Source organism: Haliotis asinina, chromosome 7, assembly GCF_037392515.1.
Source record: "Haliotis asinina isolate JCU_RB_2024 chromosome 7, JCU_Hal_asi_v2, whole genome shotgun sequence".
Taxonomy (NCBI): Eukaryota; Metazoa; Mollusca; class Gastropoda; order Lepetellida; family Haliotidae; genus Haliotis; species Haliotis asinina.
In genome coordinates this window covers 31,192,085-31,208,271 of record NC_090286.1, presented here as the reverse complement: position 1 = coordinate 31,208,271, position 16,187 = coordinate 31,192,085, and the positions used below count along the sequence as shown (strand labels likewise).

At 36.4% G+C, this 16,187-nt stretch overlaps 1 protein-coding gene across 1 annotated transcript in view; it reads right to left on the bottom strand.

The window, feature by feature from the left end:
- Positions 1-15,825, bottom strand: part of LOC137291717 (uncharacterized) — a 41,747-nt gene extending 25,922 nt beyond the window's left edge. The window contains exon 1 of the mRNA XM_067823178.1: positions 15,767-15,825. The gene's annotated coding sequence lies outside the window, so the exon portion shown is untranslated. The remainder of the gene's footprint in view (positions 1-15,766) is intronic.
- Positions 15,826-16,187: the final 362 nt, after the last annotated feature.

Genomic DNA, 16,187 nt, shown 5'->3' with positions numbered 1-16,187 from the left:
GAGTTATGAAAGATGATGCCGATTCTGATCCAGTTTCAACGCAACAATAAAGTCACAATTTGGGCTGTAGTCTGGGCACAGCGAAAGGGAACAAGAGGACTAACAATCACGACCACCCACGTCTCCCAGGTCCAGGGACATTCTCGGACCTTGTAACTATGTGAGGGATAAAATGAGTGGATCTTAAAAGATTTATGGGTAATGTGGAAATTTAACGGGAAAGATTATTTTGAGAATTTATTTCATTTTGGGTTTGTATGTTTGGTTGTTGTTTTAAATGCAGCACTCTGCAACATTCCAGAAATATACTAGCGGTCTGAAAATAATCGAGTCTCTACCAGACAACCCAGTGAGCAGCAGCATGAGTATCGATCTACGGAACTGGGATACGATGATGTGTCAACCAAGTCAGCAAGTCTCACCACCCGATCCCTTAAGTCGCCTTTTACAACAAGCATGGGTTGCTTTAGGTCAGTTCTAACCTGGACCTTCACAGGTCTGTTCCATCTTTTTTTGTGTTTTGATTAGGAGTTTTAATGATGCAATGACTAATATCTAGTCACTGAAGTGAGCATATTTTACAGAAAATACAACAGTTTCCAAAATATGCTCATAAAATATCATAAAAGTATCACAGAGACTTTCTTTGTTTTCAGATGTGGTAAAATTGTCGTAATCTAGACTTACAACATTTTCCAGACTTGCATGGGCTGCACTAGTTATGCTTACACAAACATACCATGGGAATAAGTTTTGTGTATCACTGAAAGATAAAATATCCCTATCCAAAGTGGAATGATATTAATTCAGCAACCACAATGAGGGTAATGGGGATTCGAATCAATATCATCAGCGAAAATGGGCATGTCATTCATGCCTTGTGGGCAGCAAACAAGATGCATAGCAAAACCCTGAACAAGAACTTAACCCCTCTGAGCTAAATCAAAAGTCTGTGCATTATAGCCCAACATGGCCATGTGCATATGCAGCGTTATTACAAAGAACAACCTCCTGAATACAGGACACACACCCTCGTAAAGTAGTGAGTGAGTTTGGTTTCACGCCACTTTTAGCGATATTCCAGCGATATCACGGCAGGGGACCCCAGAAAATGGGCTTCACACATTGCACCCATGTGGGGAATCGAACCCTGTGTCTTTGGTATGATGAGCGAACGCTTTAACCACTAGGCTACCCCACCGCCCCCACCCCTCGTAAAGTTGGTTACAGCTGAAACCAATCTGTTACACACAACTCCATCTGTCATCTCCAGTATATGGGTCATAAAAATGATACTCACAGTTGTTTGTAATATCGAAGCGTTTCAATATAAATTTGGCGGAGGAAGTAATTCCAGTGAATCAGGTGTCAGTTTGTTCTGGCTTTGGGATTCATGTTTCACATGTTTTCCCTTTCCTTATTCAAACAAAACACAGGAAGCTATTCAGCGTTCTCAATAAAGATTGACCAGCTCAGTTTTGCCTTATCATTGAACAATACCAAGATATCAGAGTAATTTTTGCCTACTGGGTTTGTTCTGTCAGGTGTAACACATGTCTGATGTTGATCAAACAGGGCCATCCTTTTCCAGGGATCTTCACACTCAACAGTGAGTCCCGCCCTATAGAATATTTCAGATAAAAACACATTCCTATTGTTAGAAATTAAAAGTAAATTTATATTTAGACACCATTTAAACAACTCAAAGGGTCAAATGCTGTGATTTCTTTCTGATGATGCTCAGTAAGCAGGGAAAGAAACCTTTCCAAATTTCCCACTAGACCACTGGACCAATGAATGAACAATAAGTAGTAGTCTATCTATACTTCACAGGTCCAAAACAACATTCAAAGATTAACAAGATTCAAAGATTTACTATCAATAGAAAACTGACTGACCACCAGGACGACTGCAGAATTAGTATTTAGTGGTTGTGCCAATAACTTTTTACGAGCCAGGAACCAAAGGACCAGCATAAATTTCACACAGTGAGTGAGAGTGAGGATTTAACAGCACCAATATTCTGACTATTCCCTGAAACGAGGCTTCTGACATCTGACCATCATTTGGAATGAAACCTAGGTTTTTCAGTGAGATAAGCCAATGTTTAACCGCAGGACTACCTACTACCCTACCTGATGAGACTTCACATAGGTTTCAGAGGTGCTCAAATACCATGCTGTGCTTGCCTCACCAGGAATGTTAAATGAATGGATAAGAAGAATTTTTTAAACCTGGTCGACTTGCACAAACCAATTTTGGCACTAAGATGCCACACTCTACCATACATTTAAGGCAGCTGAAGCACTTCAAGATTGCATTGTGTAAGTGGGCTCAGCCAGAGCCCCATTACACGAAGTACACTAACTGCTTCAACTGCTGCAAGTCTATGTTAAACGATGTGACTTCAAAGCAGGGATCACCTTATGAAACAAACCTTAAGATGGTAAACGTTATCTGATAATACTCATAATGATAACTGATGGAAACACTCAGCACTAATATATGTACCTGTGATTTAATAATCCAGAGACTCTCTGAAATTTGCAGTGGAATGTCTAATCAAAGCTCAAACATGAAGAAATCTTCTTTAATCTTAATGTTCACCAGTAAAGGTTGAGGGGTCCCTGATTTTAGGAATAATCAATAACATGTCTTGTTTCAATAAAAGCACTTGTGTAACTGATATTTACACAGACTAAACAATCTATATTAGATCAACATTTATATGTATGCCACTCAAAAGAAGTAAAGGAACACTCCATTACATGACGAATTCATTATAGTAATAAGGAAGAATCAGACAGTTTCTAAATTTTGAGTAGCATAGTTCAACATGAAGTCAATCAATAATGTCATCAAAATACAAGTACAGAGGACACTCATTAATCCAGACCACTTGGTCTCCAACTAGGTTACAACAACTGTCACTAAGTATATAGATTAACAGTCGTAATTAACATGGTTTCCTTGATATATTAGAATCCATGTAATATTTTTGATACAGTGCAATATCAATAAGAGCTACTATTATATCTTGAGAATATTTGTCTACATTTGTCCAGAATGTAGCGAGTTTAGAGTAACAAGGTCAGAATTATTAAGGTTTAACTGATAAATCTGTATAGTGTAACATTTGAATACAGAGCAATATTGATAAGAACATGAACTCTTGCTGTTACGGTATATCTAGAGGACACTGATGTACATTAATGTGTTCAAAATGAAGTGGGTTTAGATTAACAGGGTCCTAATTAACGAGATTTATCTGATGAAATCATATGCATCACTACTGAAATATAAATAAGAACATGCATTGCTGCTACCATACCTTTAGGACACTGACATGTTCATTAGCGTGTGCAGAATGAAAAGTGATTTGATTAGTAGCTTCGTAATTAACAAGATTAACCTGATACTCATGTAATGATTGGATATGCTGCAATACAAACAGGAATATGCATCACTGCTGTAATGTTGATAAAAACTGACTTTGCTACTGTTACACCTTGAAAACACTGAGATACATTAGCATGTGTCCAGAATGAAAAGTGTTTAGATTAACAGGTTCCTTAGTAACAAGGTTTACCTGATAAACTCATTTATGGGGAACAGTTGCTGCCATACAAACAAGAATATGCATCGCTACTTCAATATTGAAAAAATCATGTATTGCTACTATCTAGTCTTCAGGATATGAATGTACCTTATCACTTCAATGACTATAATAACGAAGTGAAGCTCACCTAACTCTCCATCACTTGGTAATTCGCGAAACATACAGCTCCCATCTGACAAACACCACAGCAGTATTTACACCTTAGTGTTGCAGGTGACACAGCTACATCCCTAACCACGGGCGCATAATAACCTGCCTGTACGCGTGGATCACAGGTCGAATTGTGAAGCACTGTCAACGTGGTGAAAGGGCAACACGCCAATCTTTCTCCGTCTTCTTACTGAAGGACATCAAGCTAATGCCTTGGTAGCATGTATTGTAAACATTGTTCAGTTCAGCGAACGCACCTGTGAAATGTCTACCTGTCAGGCAATTTTGTGAAATGTGGACTTTCTGCTCTACAATACTGAAATTCTATCTCGGGAAAAACAATCGTCCTTTGTATCTAGATATCTACTCACGCAAGCAATGTATGTAAATCACCCAATGTTCATTTGAGGAGATCAAAGGCATAAAGGTTTTGACAGGTGTGAAGGAATCATTTACACACTTGGTTAGTGCAGCTTGCATCACTGTCAGGTGTAACTTACTTAAAATGAACTATTCAACCACACATGACTTATTATTTTATAGTTTATCCATTTAGATGAGAATACCAGAGATACAAATGAAACAACTAGGCAGACCCCCATGCTTGCAATCCATCTCTGTAAACTGGACACAAATATACATTACACTATCAAATTCAAATTTTTTTAACCAGGGCATGAAAGATCCAAACAATTATATTCTTTACTTCAAGTCAGAACAAGCTTCATACCTCAGTTATATTCTTTTAACCTTCCCCAGAAATCTTGTGTTGCTTAATTGCTGTCAAGGTTCAGATGTAACCTTAAAAATATTTGACATTTCGACTGTTCAGTTTTTCTTTTTGCAATAAGCAAGCCTTGAAGATGCAAAGTAAGTTAACAGCTTGTCTTAATTTTGAAAGATAAAACATTCAAGTTTCAAATAAAGTTTGAAAGATGTTGTTCCTGTTTGTAACATTTCTGATACAATCCAAACAGTTCATACCTTTGACAAAGATATCACTTCTAAAGACTTATATTTCTTAAGATTGACAAATTCTGGAATTTTAAATCTGATCCAAAGCATGATACCATCAGCAAACAAAAGCATACTGCCTTGCCAAAATCTTAACAATAGAGATTTTCTCATTAATGACTTTCAATGTGTATTCGAACAACTGTAGGTGATACTCACAAAACCATTAAATCCTCGTCAAGGTCTGGCAAACACTGGCCATACAAGCAGCTTTACAATCTGACCTTGGTGCCAGTCATTAAACAACAGTGCTGTGCAGGCACAGGTTCTAAAGTGTGCCGTAACATTATAGAATACTGAGGGCACTAAAATGTATAAATCCAATCATGGCTGACAAATCTGTTTCGAACAATGGGTAGTGTTGACAGAATTTATCAAATCATTGGATCCATACAAGCATGATGTGAGGTGATGAAGCTAGCATTCCATACATTATTGTCTAATCAAATAAGACATCTCAATCTTACCGTATGTTTTCAACACATATATTGTTCGTTGACAAGGTGTTGAGTTACTGAGCTGCTTGGTTTAAGCACAGATCTGCAATCAGAGCCCCACAGCGAAAAGCAATTGTTGCACTAAGACATTTGTAAGTCCAATATTTTAGCAGGTTTACAAACGTCACAGTGCTGCCACTATTTTGTGGAAGTGGGCAGACAGTGCAAATCTGAACCAGACGTGATATCTTTGAGCATCAGATGGGCTATCACAGCAAGGTTGCATGGCACAATTGTTATGCTCAGATGATCGTAGCTCCAATATTTTAGCAGGTTTACGAACATTGCGGCACTGCAATATTTTTGAGGAAGTGGGCAGAGACTGCAAATCTGAACTAGACATGATATATCTGAGTGTTATCAGGGCCATCATAGCCAAGTTCCATAAAGCAGTTGGTCAGATACATTTAAATCCAAAACTTCACAACAAGCCTTTAACAGTCATGGCATTGCCATTGATTTTGTGGAAGTAGGCCCCAAATGAACCGGACATGATATGTGTCATACGTGAGTGAGTGAATGACGTCAGTCTTACACCGCTTTTAGCAATATTCCAGCAATATCACTTCGGGGGTTACCAAAAATGGGCTTATACATTGTGCCCATGTGGGGAATCAAACTCGATTCTTCTGGGTGACAAGCGAAAGTGAATACCACTAAAAAATGTACCTGGAAAGTTTAACAACCAAAAATATGGGGAAACATTATACAGAAAAACATGGAAAATAATTCTGAAGTAAAGAACACAAAACATGTGAGAACAGTTGTAATAATGAAATCATAATTGATGAAAACAATCAAAGGTCATGTTCCCACCTGGCCAAGGAAAAACTGTCAAATTAAACCAAAAATATCTGAAACTGCTTCCGTGTACTTAAATGTGGATCCTATACATACACACAAACTGTTGATGAAATGATTGCAAATGTGGACTGGATAACACTGTCAGTATACTCACAATGATTGTCACACCTGTTCAGCATGTACAGAAAATGTTTGGAAGGTAGTTCACCACACCAAGTGTTTATGTACACAGTATCCAAATCTGGAGTTTCATCCATCAACCACTCCGCAACACTGACAAGCACAACTTTCCCATCAGCTTTTTCTGCCCTCATCAGCTTCCGACAACTCGGCTGTCAACAGCATCTACAAATGTGTGTTGACAACCTATCAACAACTCTATTAGTTATGCATACAGACCACTTAACTGGTCCAACAATGGTGCAGAGGAGCCTTTGATGACGCAGCTACATTGTTCCAGCATTGTGAAGAACAACTGCCCAATTAGGGAACTTGCCACGTGAATGTCATCAGGTGTAATGTGTTTGATTGACAGCACTGTCACTGACAATTCCCTACATGCCATGGTTGAGCTAAACATACTTGGTAGATGAATAATGTATACATCTGCTCTCTGGAACAGTTTATTTAGATTGGCTGTTGTTCTACTGCATTGTGGTTGGCAGATTGATTAATTAGCTTACCTGGTTAATTGGATTATCTACCTGATAATGGGATAATAGAAAAATAGAAATTAAAATGTCATATATGTTTACGACAAGCATTTTCTTGAAGCATTTTTTTATCAGGCCTGAAAACTTTATTTTTGTGTTTTATGGATCCATCGTTCATGTTTTTTCAAGAGTAAGAAAAATTTTCCTGCTCAAAAAATAAAATCCTAATATTTCTATTGGCCAAAAATGTAAACTTATAAAGATATTATTAAGATTGTGTTTTGGCCTATAAACATTTAATAAATTGTCAAATATAAAATACTTTTAGTATTTAGACTAGTGATTTTTTCCCTCCTACCTTTAGGTTTTTTGTGGACAAAATATCATAAAACAAGGCATAAAATTGGCCTGGCCTCAAGAGGGATTTCGGCAATACTGACACTTTTATGGATAACAACTTCTATTTTTTTTAGTGCCATATTTCGACACAGGTTCTTGTAACATTGTCCAGCTTGACAACAATCCAGGACCCTGCATCAAAATGTCACATTCACGAAATAAAAGAAGCTGTTATGCATAAATTCTATCAGTATTGTACTTCCAAACTTCAAAGATGCCACTCAAGAAGGGGTTTTACTTAACAAAAACTTTAAGAATGATGCTGCCAGTCAGATAAAGACATGCATCTCTTAGAAAGCATTATATACTCACATTTACAATTAAAGAACAAGATATTATTCAAAAGTTTTTCTTATACATTTTACAGTAAATGAAAGGAAAAAAATGTGCATTTACAAAAGGATGTTCCCTAACATATGAATAATTAAAATGTACACTGGGCCAAATAGTTTTTACTTTAGGGACATGTCATATCCTGTGATACATTTCGCACATCTACACCATGATCAAATATTTATCCTACTTAATCTGTTGGTGTAATTCAATCTCTCAAGAATGTTAAAGATTATCACAACATCATTCTGACTCAATGAAACATCTCAGTCTGTATGATGTCACCAAATGGAATGGAATGATTTAGGAGACACATGACCCATAAACTGAATCTCAATCCTAAAGATAAAGCCATATTTCCTGTCTTTTTGATAAGAATTTGTACCGTAACATTCAACCAGCCCACTATAACAATAACCCCAAACTGTCATGTTCGTATCAAGTTGAGTTGAAAATTGGTCAAGTTATCACAACAAAGTTTCCTGTATTGTTGGATGGATAATATTCGCATGGTTTTGTACTTTGACAATAGACATATGAAACAAGAGATGATCTTGTCAAGGAAACACGCCAGACTGAAAAGAACCCATTACCGGAGTTAAGTAACTTCACATAAGTGACTATGTTGACACTTGCTTTCTGAATGGTTGACGCTGAAAGATCACACATTTGTCAAAGGCCAGCTGTGTACTTATGGATCACTAATACAAGAACTTAGGGAAACGTTTAAAGGTTTATGTTGGGTCAAAATCAGCCTGTCTCCCAGTCCCTGAACCACATTATTTTCCCTAAAACCCTGCCCTCTCTACAGAACTTAGACTTGTAGAACTTAATGAAGAAGAAAGTGTGTTATCACTCATCATGGCATTCCTTAGGAAAGTAGTATTTTCAAAATGTGATGTATTTACATAACTGTTCTCAACCATTCCAGTAAGTTAGATATAAGTACTGTAATGGCAAATGGCATAGGAAACATTTAATATAACATCACATCTATCCTTTTATAATTTTCTCCTTAGATACAACAGCCTGTACTGATTTACATACCTTGAAGCACTATGTAAAATGATACTTTTTGTCTCGTATTGAATTAGTGAACAGCTCCCTTGAAGCAGTCTCCATATTGGAAGGAGTTTGTAAATAGATACAGAAACAAGAATCATGAAGATACAGCATTACATCTCCTAAACTGGCGTACCTATTTTATGCCTCTATATGTATCCATGGTATTTGACTACAGATGAAAGGTAACTGCAAATGCCTGAATAACTTCTGAAGATGAGTGACTCAGCTATTCCTCCCATGCAATGTTTTTGATATTGTTACAAGTATGTTACTTGGCCAAGGCCAACAATTTGTCACTGAATTTCCAGTAGCTGATGTTTCACATGAAGTAAAAGACATTGGTCAATAGTCAATATGATGCCATAGTTTTGTTTTATAGATCATGTGTACAGGTTTATATGCAGTACTGTGAACAATAGGCCTGCTACAAGTCACCTCAATATTCAGTGAAATGGGCCGTATCCCATCATGAATTCAGTTCATTGTTCATGGTCAGTAGAATCGAATATGTATGAATATGTTTAAGAAAGCGTTTTCCTTGGAACTAGTTTGTTGTGTGTCAAAGTGAGATATGCAAAACGGAACATATCCAAGCCTTGCAGTAGCAGTGGTGGGATTCAAATGGCACAGTCATTAGGCTACAAGTGGCATTGTTCGTGATGTATTCCTTTCTTGCTTCATAGAAAATATCATTTAATTGTTTGAACTTCTGCAGTAACATAACATTTGTTATTGAATTCCTTGATATTAAACAGAAAGTGTTCATGAATAAATATTCATATTTGACACTATATATTCATGAAGCCTACCACATTCACCTCATAGTCAAAGAGTTAGCGCTTTAGATTAACGCATTTAGTCAGTATTTGGAGTCACTGACAATCAGATCACTACTTTTTCTAGGACCCTGACAAAGACCAAAAAAGTCGTAATATCCTATTGTGTTTTCCAAATGTGGTAGTGTTACCTTAAATGTAGCTTAAAAAATTTATCAACAATCGTGTCATTATGCCCCTATATTATCTGTCTGATCAAAATGAGCAATCTCCACTGCTGAAGTTTTGTCACACAATAAACCACAGCATTATGATCTTCAGGTAACTAGCAGGGTACTAGCTGTGCAATGGTCCATGTAGTTTGTTCTTTTTGTCTGTAGACGTCTTGTAGGATAAATACATTATGGTCTAACATATCCACTGCCTTGCACCAGTGGATCCACCCTAAACCCTTTATTGTATCATCTAACATGTTAACTGTACACTGTGAAAGGTTTTTTTGTTATTTGGGTATTCTGTGATCATATTCTCTACCAACACTTTAGATCCACCTCTGACTTGCTCAATTGTATTGCTTACAAAATGCTGAAATGTTAGCTTCGTTGACATTCTAGATTCTGCAAGACATTTCTAAAATTTATTTATCTCTTTTTAAAATCAGCTGGATCTGGACAGTGGATATAATTGAAACAAGAAGGTTAGTTGTCCAGAAGAGTGTTTATCCCAAACACCACAAACATGGCCGTCTTTGGCATTTATAGAGACACCTGTAACACAATATGTGTCTCTGAGGCTGGGCACAGTAAACATAGCAAAAAATATATTTTCCTTTCTCACTTTGTCAACAATGCTATTCAAAAAGAATGAGAAACAAAGCCAGCCCTGGCACAGACATCTTCAGAAAATATACACCTTGACGATAACAGTCAACGGAATCACATATAAATGTTAATGAAATTCCGGAGAAAATCCCACAATCCCCCGCTGTCAAACATCACCAATACTTCTTCCTTTATTATTCTCTCGCAGAGTTTATTGCTGAGTGATCAGCGACAATGGCATTTGAACTCCACAGGACATAAAACCACAATTTGATAAATAAAGGATTTCCGCTTCAAATACTATATCAAGTGTGTTCACGATAATAACAGAACCCATTGTCCTTGTAAAATTTATACATGTGCTAACATATCACGACTGTATAAACCAACCCCCCTTTGACTGTGGGTAAATTTGCTCAGATTTTGTGAATCAACTGTGAAAATTTATGAACTCTACGGAAACAAAGCACCATTGGAATGACTAGGCACAACATTGGCCACTTTGATGGTGATTTTATTAGTGGTGTATGGTCAGTAAACAGATCCATGATGTTTGTCAAGGTACTAGGTGCCTGGGGCTGGAAGCTACTCAATATTAATAGATGGATGGATATGAGTGTATAGGGGTGATACGCAGGTATGATCATGTGTCTTTAGGTTCTTTTATGCCTTTGTTATAATGATGGAATTTTAAAATACTTAAGTACATGCTCATTACCACAGTGATTAGCCGATCCTCTTTGAGATGGCAGAGTTGTTTCTCAGGTCTTTAGATGCTTTTTGAGATATTGCTCTTTTTCAGAATTACCATCCATGGGCTGGCAATAATAGCTTTATGCAAAACTACCAGAGTATGTACACTTTCAGTAGAATAGAACTGTGTTCTTGATTAATGAAGACATAATTTATTCTTTCCATTTCTAAATGGTTTTCTCTCTTTCACTCTAACGTACGGTTCAAGTTCATGTTTAAGATCAAGTTCAGTTTATTCTAAAAAAAACCCTACATTTGGTGGTAGAAGAGAAAGTCAAACATAACTCATATAAATACATATAAACAAACATGACAAAATCACAGGGAGAACAGCTCAGAATGAAACATAATAATATCATAAATTTAGAGCTATTAAATGATTTCTTATCTACAGATTGGACAAACTGAGATGGTATAGATTTTACATCTTTTCCCTGTATGTTTACCCAATACTAGCAAATATTTTTATTTCTTCTGAATTTCTATTTTTAAATATTTTCTAAAATGTTGCCATATTGGGGAATTACCTATGTCTAGTTACTAAATATTTTAATCTAATATTTAAATGTAAGGGCTTCACATTTAAATAAATAATGAAATTCATCACATATTTCTGGTGAATTGCAAAGTCAATTTACATGTTCTATGTTGTCAAGTAATACCATACCAGCGGCCAGTCTCTACCAGGAGAAAGTGATTACATGTGCCTCAAGAGCTCATGGTATGCATCCTTGTTAGATGACAGCTGGACAAATGAGAACAGTAAAAAACATAACCTTAGAATATGGGGGCCAAACATGCCCTACCTCTCAATGTCAAAACCTCCAGCAGGTATATGACTGTCCAAAACATAGTAACACTTATAACTGACACACATTACATGTAGTTATACATGACACTTATAAATTACATACATTTACTTTGGAATCCTTGAAACACCCACCCAGGTACAAGTCTACAAGTCTAGTTAATTAATATCCCACAATTATTACTTTACTTTTAACAAATACATATAACATGTTTTCTAAGATGCTTTGGTGAAAGATCAAAGGTGCCGACAATACTTTATCAGACGATTATGTGCCTTTTTGCATTTGATATCACTGTGCCATTCCAGTTGCCCCCTCATAATCAAACTTATTTGCATTACGTCACAATGTAACCGACGTCACGATGGATGTCAGTTGCCATAGCCTCGTACAGCCTCCCACAGTAAACTGCTTCGTCGCATCCCGTTTCTTGGTTTGCAGTTGTAAAAACATTACGTTTATGTTTTCCGAAGGATAAAATGTCTCATAGTTCAACTCAAAATTTTAAATAGACACAGTTTGCAGTGTTTACATTCCCACAATGTAATCGTGGAATGTCACATGACTAGTCAGTTTCAGCTGAATGTACTGATCTAAACTTTCGGTGGTAGTAGAAATGAGATGGTCATATTGCCTTGTATGGTTTAAGAGAATCACAGATGTAATTAAAATGATCTACAGAAGATTTTTAACCTGGTCATGAACCGTCACCAAACTGTTCATCATTTGTTTTTCTCGTAACGTTTGTTTTAATGTAGGGGGATGACACATCAAAAGAACAGCACGTCAGTTAGCCTTGTGCAAGGATTCTTAATTTAGGTCATAGACACCGTTGTTTGTTTTCTGCCATAGATTAATCGAAATTATGCTTAGAAATTATTAAATATGGCATCTTAGAAAAGAAAAACAGTTCGTTCTACCTCCATGTACAGTTTAATAAAGCACACTTTCGCCCTGAATTATTATATCGTTAAAGCACTCGGACAAGCGTCGTCATGCTGTAACGATATAATAGTTCAGGGCAAAAGTGTGCTTTATTACACTATACATGGTGGAAGAGCAAACTGTATTTCTTAAATACTTAAGGAAAAGACTTTAACAGCAAAGTACAGATTTTAGTACTTTTGCTGAGTTTAGTCCATCTGGGATTCGAACCAACACCCTTATGTCAGCCATCCGGATGGGAATCAACCCAACACAAATAGGAGAATCAGATTTGTTAACCAGGTGACTCAGTATGTAGATATTAGCCATACCTGTCTGTCACCCCTGGACTTGATTTTACCTAATTTCCCTGTGTCTCCCTGTGGCTACCTTGTGTTCTTTCTCTCTTGTATTAGTTCACATTGTGATGTGGTTTGGCAAAGTACAGAAACAGAAAGGTATTTAACACTTTATTGATAAAAAAATCTGTATTTTCCTGAGAAAATGTAAATCCAAAATATATACATTTTCTTCCATGTTCATACTTTTAAATCTTTTATCACTTTTCCAGTACTTAATATTTTTAACTATGTTGCTATCTACATCCACCATCTAGTTCACTTAGATATGCTTTAACTCTTAAAACCCATTCATTTTCCCTAATTACCTCAGAATCTATCTACAAACATGCCGACCACTGATCATATCTCCCAAGCTTATTCTTATGAATACCAACACACACCTTTAATGATGAAAGTTCAAAAGTTAGTCCAAGGTTATCTCAGGTAAATATCTACCTGTTCTACTGACGAGCTTCGTTGTGAAACTAACTGGCTTACCTGACTATTCATCAGAGTGTCTTCACCTCCTGATTGAAAGCTCATGAAAAGTCATGATAAAAATCTATCTCTGAGACCTCCACCTCCCAACATCCATTTCACTTAAATAACAAAGCAGGTGGGAACATAGAGTATCAAATTACATCATTAAAATCTCTTAACACAATCGTACCAAACCTAAGGCATCTGATATCTCTGTGGGAACTTTCAAAATCTCAACTAAAAATGAAGAAACAAATTTTCATTCTGTAAAATATGTTACTTGGGAAGATAAAGTTATCTTCAAGATTTTATACATGAACTAAACATCCAAGTCCCCAAACATAATTTGATAAACAAAGACATAAATTTATAACATCTTTCACATCAAAGGGAGCCTTACAAAATGGAAATAAGAAAATTAAATGCTTGAGATGCTCCAAAACAAACCAGGAAATCTGCAACATGGTTCAAATCATCATCATCATCATCATCATCATCATCATCATCATCATCAAATCATTTGTTTATCATAACATTATAATTACACGCAATGGCCTGTAAACATTATAACATTACCATTATCATTATAACCATTTAATAATCCAATGGATGATGATGATCATCATTATGGAAAAGCTCTAACTACGGTACTTCAAACACAGACTACTTATCACAACCTGCGATCTAAGAGACACATTACTGAGTTTGTTATTGATCTTGTTCTGCAGCATGCCTACGTCATTCCATGTTGTAGCCTGCAGCTAAGGTGTATTGCTTACATCCGACAATTTCAGCTTTTTGCATGATGGTTTCAGTGATTCAGACACATAAAACTGGCATAGTTAACATTCTGATGTGTTCAATCTAACACAGGAGGTGACATAAATGTCACCAGATAATGAATCAGTTATTTTATTAAGCAGCCAAAGGAATTCTTGTTGACTCATGACCCAGGTGTTTCAAACTGAATATTTTCCTTTCTGATCCTTGTATGCAGTTAGGGTTTCTTTGTATTAAAAGGCTGGATTTGATAGTGCAGATGGGTACAAGTGTAACTTGGTGACATGGCCCCCCTTTTGAACGAAGTGTGAGGTCTCCCATACCCATATAAACTATAAATGAAGGCCTTGGCTGATGTGTCATTCTCAAAGTAATTATCTTTTAAATTTTCAGGTGCAGTGACCAAGTTGGTTGGGCAGCTGACTGTGTGCCTTTAGGTACTTGAATCTGAAGGTGTGGGTTTGAATCCCAAAATCTGTACTTTAATGATAAAGTTGAATCCCAATATATCAACAGCATGAGCATCGATTTAGGCAACTGCTTGACCACCTGATCCCTTTAGTCACCTCTTACGATGAGCATAAGTTAATGACGACCAGTTCTAACCCAAATCTTTACAGGTTCAGTTGGATATAGAAGTTATAGCAGCAACAAGAATCCAATGTACCTCTCCACCTTTGAGGCTCATGAAATCACTTAAAAAGTCATGACCCTTCAGCACCAGATAATGCACATTCTTACCACAGTCTTTAAGCAAATCATTTTAGCAATATCACAGAGGGGGATACCTGAAATGACCTTCACACATACTCATGTGGGGAATCAAATACGGGTCTTCGACATGATGAGCAAACGCTTGAACCATTAGGCTATCAAGGCTCAGATAAACTGCTTATCCGGGTAAAATACTCATTGAAAATTTCATGCATTGAAAAATATTTGTTGCATACCAATTAGTTAGATATGAAAAAGTTTAAAACATGTATGGAATAGATTTATAAAAATCGCTTGTGTAATGAAAAAGACATCAGCTGCTGTCAAATTTTACTGTTAGCATAGGACTCGTGTTGTACTGTCAGTACAAGATGAGTGATCTTTTATGAAATCATCTCCATTATATATAAGTTATTTTTGATTTGGTATGACATAGGGCAGTTCATGCCTGCTTAGTAAACTTACTCAATGATATATACCTAGCTGAGTAAAATCATTGAAATATCAACATATTTGAGTGAAATACCCATTCAATATTCATCATACCCACTCTGTACCCATACAGTGCGTACAGTGGGTACAGTACCCACATGAACTAAATCTTATCTGCAGCTCTGAGACTACCTCCACTCTCTTTACCATGAATAATTTAAAAATCACAGCCTGATTAAAAACCTACATGATGAAAAGGAGTCTGTGCATTGGTATCAGATACAACATAAATGACATAATGAATTTCTACAAAGGGTAGAATAAAATTTTGAAATGAGCAATACAATCACACTTTTCCTACTTGCATTTCATATACCAACCATATCAAAGTTCTCCTCCTACCTTGGAAACTGCTTCAGTCTCACAGAAATTGAATTCTCTTATCCCCTGACACATCAGCTCAATTTTCAGTACATGCAAGACCCTGCTATTGTTCAGTCATGATGCAATGTAGGTTACCACAACTAGCTGACATCGAAATTAAACTTGGAGTCGCTCGGCTGATTCAACTTTTTCAATGACTAAAGCTCATAACAAGTCTCGCTTCATTTCTTTCAGCTCTCGTTTATTTCAACATACTGATGTCAGTTTCATCCAATCAGAAATTGAGTAACAGACCCGTCATCCAATCAGGAAGAGATTACAGCCATTATTTGCTTCACTCACCTGCAAAATACATCAGTCCCTGACAAGTGACAAAGTTCTTTTATTCACAATCAAAGTGTAATATAATTTCCATTTTCAGATTTCTGAAAGGTTTGTC